This window comes from Malus sylvestris, chromosome 10 (genome assembly GCF_916048215.2).
Source record: "Malus sylvestris chromosome 10, drMalSylv7.2, whole genome shotgun sequence".
NCBI lineage: Eukaryota > Viridiplantae > Streptophyta > Magnoliopsida > Rosales > Rosaceae > Malus > Malus sylvestris.
Window position 1 is genome coordinate 31,445,881 of NC_062269.1, and position 8,381 is coordinate 31,454,261.

General features: G+C 39.9%; 1 long non-coding RNA gene across 1 annotated transcript; it reads left to right on the plus strand.

Annotated features, from left to right (window-relative positions):
* Positions 1 to 528: 528 nt before the first annotated feature.
* Positions 529 to 6,888, plus strand: LOC126586237 (uncharacterized). Its single transcript, XR_007610767.1, has 3 exons — positions 529 to 2,410; positions 3,326 to 6,153; positions 6,243 to 6,888. It is a non-coding gene; the product is annotated as an uncharacterized LOC126586237 (long non-coding RNA).
* Positions 6,889 to 8,381: the final 1,493 nt, after the last annotated feature.

The following is an 8,381-nucleotide window of genomic DNA, read 5'->3' on the forward strand; positions in this document are numbered from 1 at the left end:
TTTTATTTTTGCCCTTCTCAAAGGGAACGTACCCTTTGACTCCCATAGAAATAATGCGTAAATTGAATCCTTTATGCATAAGCAGAAAGGTGATTTATGTATTTCATATTGTATGAAAAACATTGATATGAGTTGTACCTAGAACGATACAAGACGATATCAGTGCAAGCCCAGGATCAGAACCGTGGCAACTGTCAAGTGAGTCCTTAAGTATTTAAGAAATACTTAAGGATAGATTCCTCAAAGAATGAGGAAGAATTAGAGTAACGTAATGGAAGCGTAAATGTATTAGATTATGAATCTGATCCATCATTGGATGTTTCTTCATTATGAATGAAGAGATAAACAAATATCTCTTTATTATGACTAAAGAGATATTTGGATGGAAACATTAAAGTAATGACTTTAGTGTGTTCCATTATGAATGCAAGATATATTGCCATATAGAAGTTTACAACAATGTTGTTTGGATGGGAAAGTTCATTTATGAACTCTCTATTCGATTCCAACCAGAAAGTGTATGACATGAGGATGCTTCGTTGGATGTGTGGGCACACGAGAAAGGATAAGATTAGGAATGAGGATATCCGGGGTAAAGTAGGAGTAGCCGAAATTGAAGGAAAGATGAGAGAAAATCGGTTACGGTGGTTTGGACATGTGCAAAGAAGGCCTACTGACGCTCCGATTAGAAGATGCGACTATGGGACAGAGGTTCAGGGCCGAAGGGGTAGAGGAAGACCTAGGAAAACTTTGGAAGAGACTCTAAGAAAAGACTTAGAGTACTTGGATCTAACGAAGGACATGACACATGATCGAGCACAATGGCGTTCTAAGATTCATATAGCCGATCCCACTCAGTAACTTGGATTTTCCAAGTCTCCAACCGAGAAGTTTTCCTCACTCGGAAAATTAAGGGAACACTACCCCAACCTACATGCTCCACTCAGAAAGCTTCAACATACAAGCTTCAACAAAAGAAAATTCAAAGAACTTAGCGAAGAAGGCTTTGGTGTATCTAACACAATACGTTGAAATGAAGGAAAGCTCATTTATTGATATCCCCGATAAGCTACAAATATGTACATATACATGAGTCAAAATAAACACACAAGAGGGAGCCTTCACAAAGGTTGCTTAGGAGAAGTCTCAGCAGTCGGTAGAGCCCCAGAAAGAGAAGGCACCGGAGGGGGATCATTTGGAGCCTCAGTACTGGACAGAACCCTAGAAGGAGGAGGCATCAGAGGTTGATCATTTGGAGCTTCATTACGCGGTACAGCCCCAGAAGACGAAGGCAATAAATGCCTTTGGAACAAACCCACAAATCTCTGATGATCAAGTAAAACCTGACCATCAGTTTCCTTCATCTGGTCAAGCTTCCTCTTCATGTTTGTAGCATAGTCATGTGCGAGCCGGTGCAACTGTTTATTCTAATGCTTGAGCCCTCTAATCTCCTGTTTGAGACTCATCACTTCAGCCGCCAATGATTCAACTTGGCGGGTTCGAGCAAATAGGCGTTGGGCCATATTAGACACAGAACCTGCACACTGAACACTGAGAGCCAGCGAATCCTTAACAGCTAACTCATCAGACCGTTTGGAAAGTAGTCTGTTATCTTTGGGAGTGAGAAGGTTCCTGGCCACCACCGCAGCGGTCATATCATTCTTCATCACGGAATCCCCAACGGTAAGAGGACCAGTAGGGGAGACGAATGATGGGCGCCATATGTTGTCTGGAGAAGGCGGGGCTGCCTCTTCAACAAGGTTCAAGTCAAAACGACGGTCGGAGGGGCCAGACATTTTCAAAGGTGTTGAAAAGAGAAGAGGTCGGACAAATCAAGATCTTAGAAGTGCAAGAATGAAGCTTCTACTGGTGGAGATTCAAGTGTGCTTTGGAACTTAATGCCAGCCCCTATAAAAAAATCTGCACTCGACGGAGCTTCAGAAATCGAAGAGGCGCCTGCTCAGAAATCGAAGAGGCGTTTGCTTTCTCAAAAGCTGGGCTGCTTAGAGATCACGAGGGTTGATCTCAGAAATCGAAGAGGCGTTTGCTTTCTCAAAAGTTGGGTTGCTCAAAGACCTCGAAGCCTGATCTCAGAAATCGAAGAGGCGCTCGCTTTCTCAAAAGCTGGGCTCCCCAGAGACCACGAGGGCCGATCTCAGAAATCGAAGAGGCACCTACTTTTCCAGCCTTGTCAGCACCTGTCACACGCACACTCAGCTTTGCGAAAATTATGGGCATTCTGTTGAAGACTTCTGGGGAAGTAGAAAACACATGAATCTTACTGTTCAATCACCCACTTCCCACACGCAACAATAGCTCATGGGTACCACAGATAACTTTGCCAAAGTTCTCTGCCAAAGTTGAGCACGTGAAGCTTGTAGCTCCTACTACATCGCTCTGACCAAGAAGGGTAAAAGAATAGCAAAGAAACAGCACTAACAAAGTTTAGACCCATAAATTTTGAAGGTCTAGCTACCTTATTATTACCCACAAGGGTAAAGGAACAGTACCACTGCTGGATAATTGGAAAGTCCTTGTGTGTCAACCTCTGTGCTTCGTGGCAAGGTAGACTAGCAAACATGCCCAACCTTTACTCACATTCGAGAAAACACTCCCAATAAGATTGCTTGCTCCAAAATCGAAGAGGCACCGTCCTCCGAATCTCGAGAGCCAGACTCTCAACATGACTATTTTCTTAAAAATCGAAGAGAGGGTAAAGGAACAGTACCATTGCTGGATAATTGGAAAGTCCCTGTGTGTCAACCTCTGTGCTTCATGGCAAGGTAGACTAGCAAACATGCCCAACCTTTACTCACATTCGAGAAAACACTCCCAACAAGATTGCTTGCTCCAAAATCGAAGAGGCACCGCCCTCCGAATCTCGAGAGCCAGACTCCCAACATGATTACTTTCTCAAAAATCGAAGAGACACTGCTCCCCGAATCTTCGAGAGCCAGACCCCCAGCATGATTGCTTTCTCAAAAATCGATGAGGCATCGTTCTCCGAATCAATCGAAGAGGCGCTCGCTTTCTCAAAAGCTGGGCTGCTCAGAGACCACGAGGGCCGATCTCAGAAATCGAAGAGGCACCTACTTTTCTAGCCTTGTCAGCACCTGTCACACGCACACTCAGCTTTGCAGAAATTATGGGCATTCTGTCGAAGACTTCTGGTGAAGTAGAAAGCACATGAATCTTACTGTTCAATCACCCACTTCCCACACGCAACAATAGCTCATGGGTACCACAGATAACTTTGCCAAAGTTCTCTGCCAAAGTTGAGCACGTGAAGCTTGCAGCTCCCACTACATCGCTCTGACCAATAAAGGTAAAAGAATAGCAAAGAAACAGCACTAACAAAGTTTAGACCCATAAATTTTGAAGTTCTAGCTACCATATTATTACCCACAAGGGTAAAGGAACAATACCACTGCTGGATAATTGGAAAGTCCCTGTTTGTCAACCTCTGTGCTTCGTGGCAAGGTAGACTAGCAAACATGCCCAACCTTTACTCACATTCGAGAAAACACTCCCAACAAGATTGCTTGCTTCAAAATCGAAGAGACACCGTCCTCCGAACCTCGAGAGCCAGACTCCCAACATGACTACTTTCTCAAAATCGAAGAGAGGGTAAAGGAACAGTACCATTGCTGGATAATTGGAAAGTCCCTGTGTGTCAACCTTTGTGCTTCGTGGCAAGGTAGACTAACAAACATGCCCAACCTTTACTCACATTCGAGACAACACTCCCAACAAGATTGCTTGCTCCAAAATCGAAGAGGCACCGCCCTCCGAATCTCGAGAGCCAGACTCCCAACATGATTACTTTCTCAAAAATCGAAGAGACATTGCTCTCCGAATCTCGAGAGCCAGACCCCCAGCATGATTGCTTTCTCAAAAATCGAAGAGGCATCGTTCTCCGAATCTCGAGAGCCAGATACCACAGACCACTTTTTCAAAGTGCTCTGACAGAGTTAAAACATGTGAAACTGGCAGCTCCCACTACCGTGCTATGACCAAGCAGGGTAAAGGAATAGCATTACTACTTGTTAGGGAGACTCCTATATATGTCGACCTCCATCCCCAACAGACAGGCAGACCTGCAAAAATGCTCAACCCTTCCTCATATCTGAGAGGGCACTCCCAACGAAGCCTTTCGAAATATTCAGCTTTCTTTCCCCCCGATAATACCTCTGCAAACAAGCTATACTAGAGCAAGAATATCTCATATCATCAGGGTTAAAAGCAAGAGTATCCCATATCATGCTTTTTCCCTGTCTTTTCCTTTGGCCTTGTTTTTACCTGCAAGACAAGGAGAAAGAGAGCAATCAGTCAGCACTTGGAATCAAGCTTCCAGCCAGGAACTGACTGCCTGGAACCCCTTACCTGATTACTTACCTGGCATTGCTCTCGAGTACTCATCTTCAACATCTTATGTTTCCAGGGAAGATTCCGCATCTGCTTGAGGAACAGATAAGGCAAGTGCGAAGGATACAAGGAAGCATGTGGAGACAAGCGTAACAGCACACGTGCCGATACATCCATTACTCTGTCAAAAGCAAAAGTATCCCATATCAGCAGGGTGGAACGTACTCTAGATTTGATGGACTTGTTTTGACCCTCAAATTCTTCAGTCGGCCTTATACTCTGGGGGAAACCAGAAAACCCTCCAGCTCAGTTCAAGAATAAGCCTGTGGAAAGTTACTTCTTCAAAAGCAAAAGTATCTCATATCATCTCTTCTCATTTTTCTTCTCTTTATCCTTCATGCTGCTGCAAGATGGGGAGAAGGTGAACAATCAGTCGGAGCTCTGATTGCTTACCTTTTCTGTCACCTCTTTCAGCAGACCCCCTAGCTCGGCGACTTGGGGGACTCTTACTACATGGTTTGTATCGCGCTTGACCAAGCCTGAAACTACAAGTAAGCTTCAAGTGAAATTGATACATTACCTTGTGCATCTCCACCAGTTAAAGATACCACCCCTGGATGGAGGAAGAGTACTTCCAGAGAAGATGCCACATCTACCTATGAGACAGATAAGGCAAGTCAAGACGACACCACACTCCGATACTTAGAAGTTTCGTGATTACGAGATCATTCTCCCACAATATTTCCTAATGTCATTTGTACTAAATCATTCACTTGTACTCACTAAAGGAGAGCTTGAACCTATGTACTTGTGTAAACCCTTCACAATTAATGAGAACTCTTCTATTCCGTGGACGTAGCCAATCTGGGTGAACCACGTACATCTTGTGTTTGCTTTCCTATCTCTATCCATTTATATACTTATCCACACTAATGACCGGAGCAATCTAGCGAAGATCACAAAAAGCGACCGTTTTCGCTACCTAGGATCTATCTTGCAAGAGAACGGAGAATTAGATGGAAATATCAACCATAGAATACGAGCTGGATGGATGAAGTGTAAGAATGCATCCGGCGTGTTGTGTGACCGTCGTAGGCCACTGAAGCTCAAGGGAAAATTTTATAAGACGGCAATAAGGCCAGCGATGTTGTATGACACAGAATGTTGGGCGGTGAAGCATCAACACGTACACAAAATGGGTGTAGCGGAGATGAGGATGCTTCGTGGGATGTGTGGGCACACGAGAAAGGATAAGATTGGGAATGAGGATATCCGAGGTAAAGTAGGAGTAGCCGAAATTGTAGGAAAGATGAGAGAAAATCGGCTCCGGTGATTTGGACATGTGCAAAGAAGGCCGAATGACGCTCCGGTTCGAAGATGTGACTACGGGACAGAGGTTCAGGGCCGAAGGGGTAGAGGAAGACCTAGGAAAACTTTGGAAGAGACTCTAAGAAAAGACTTAGAGTACTTGGATCTAACGGAGGACATGACACAAAACCGAGCGCAATGGCGTTCTAGGATTCATATAGCCGACCCCACTTAGTGGGAAAAGGCTTTGTTGTTGTTGTATTTATTTGAGGTTTTGTGATAAGGGAGGCTGCTCTACTGCAGCAACAGAAAAATTAAAAATTGTTTCAAAGAGGAGTGAAATGACTCCAATTTTAGGAAGTTTGTGCTTTTGGTTTGTATGAGAAAAGAGAGAACACGAAGTGGGAGATGAAGATACTTAATTGTAATTTAATTTTTTTTTATACTGTTAGTGGAGGAACCCATCTATAGGGTGAAGTGGTAGGTCTAAAAATGGATATCATCCAGTGGAAGGACCCAAATGAGGTGGTTTATTTTTAGACAAGATGAGAAGATGTAAACAGTTGGAGGTAGGTCCATACCATTTTCCAAGTTCTTTATTAATGTGAATGTTTATGTTAACCTGATTAGGAACTTAAGTGAATAAATCGTTTTCGAATTTGTAAACAAATAACTGCTTACAAAATAATGAACTCTGTTAAACAAAAATAATTGCTTACATTAGAGAATAAACATTATTGAAGTATATTTTAAAATATTTTTAATTTATATAAATAGATAGGTTGCTATTGCATTCTGTGCCTAAATCAAATCACTAACTTGAATCATGCTCTTTATTTGGGAACTGTTGTGTATTTCTTATTTGAATTAGTAGGGTTTGCATGTTTCTTTTTCAAATTTGATTTTGTGTGATTTCATTTTGATAGATATTTCAGAATTTCAGAAAGCAGGTGCGGTTTGATCAATTAAGGCCAACCTGATTTACAGAGGTCTGATTAGAGAGGTACACTACTAATTACCTCACTTTTCTCCCAAGAGTATGCTGCTTTTTCCAAAAGGAAAAGATTAGCTTGGTTTGATCTCTTATTTGAATTGTGTATATTTGGTTTGATCTCTTAATTTGTGTTGTGCTAATTTTGTATGAATTAATTTGGGTTGGACAGAGGAAGCAAATAATTTTTTTAATTAATAAATTTAGTTTGGTTTGATCTCTTATATGCTGATGAATATTATATACCGAACCATGAACATGTCAAGAAGCTGTTCGTTACAAACTATTCATTACAACTTTGCACCAACTGTTTTTGTTATGCCTAACAATTTTAAAACCTGCAGCATCGCGCGGGCTCCTTTGCTAGTATATCTCTATTTTTAAATGGAAAATTTTAGATTCAAAGCACATAAAATGTGAGACAAAATATTTATTATAGACTATTGCTAGGCTTAACCAAACCCTTCAGCCTTTACTGTAGTCGTACTGAAATAAAAACATAATTATTTGGCAATTTGATATTAAGTATCAAGCAGATCTTGCCAAACGAAACCAAAGCAGATGACCCAAGTCTATAAAAAACAGCAAGTAGTCATCTACCACAGTGGTGAAAATGTGTTGTCATGGATTCGAACTTCGTATGTGGTTAATTTAACATCTAATCTTATAAAATCTTTTGTTGACAAATATAAAAGTCTATAAAAAAAAACACAAGATTCTTGCTGCAAGTTGCATTTGAAATTAAACTAGCTAGACTATTTTAAAAATCTAACAAAAATGAAAGTATCCCAAGAAATAAAGCACTTGGCAAGACCATTAAAAATACAAATTGCATTTGAGCTGGTTGTCACAAAAAGGTTCAAAGAATAAGGTTTACTGTAGACAGCCGGTAAATACAATTTTGTAGAACAAAATGTTAACTTTTAATTGCCACTTAGTACTACGTACGGTCTAGTGATATTTCTTTTCACTTATAAGTGAGAGGTATTAGATTTGATTCTCGTCAAAAATGAATTTTAATCACATTATTGCTAGTCATTGTGAGGCTAAAGTCCACTTCTCTTATTGTAGATAATAACATTTGCTCAAAAAAAAAAAAAAAAATTTCAGTATTAATTAAGAAATTTAATAACAAAAATTACTAAATTCTTTCTAAAAGCATGCAAAGATTAATACCAAATTGGAATTTTTAACTTTTTTCCTCAAATTTGAATTGAGTTAAATTTTTAAATATTGTACGTTTAACATTAAAAATGGGTACACTTCATTATAAAAAATGAGTACATTATAAATAAATAAAAAGTGAATAGATTTAACATTAAGAAAATGTGTACATTTCACATAAAAAAATGGGTACATTTAATATGCATACAACAAAATGGTACATTTTTTTATAATAAAAATAGGTTCATTATAGATAATTTATGGGTACAAATAAAAGATTAAAAAGAATTATGGGTACAAAAAAAGTTTTAAAATACAGGCAAAAAAAATTAGGTTTTTTATATTAGCACCCTACAAAATATTGAATGCACCCACATTAAAGTTTAATATTAAATAACTCATTTACCCCACCATGCAATGACAATTTTGACCTTATTAGGTTTAAAAAAAATTATAAATACATCCCAAATCACTTTTAACTTATTATTTATCATCTTCAACTATCAAAACTCTTCCCACCCCAAATCATTTTTAATGGTGATTTTCAACTAGG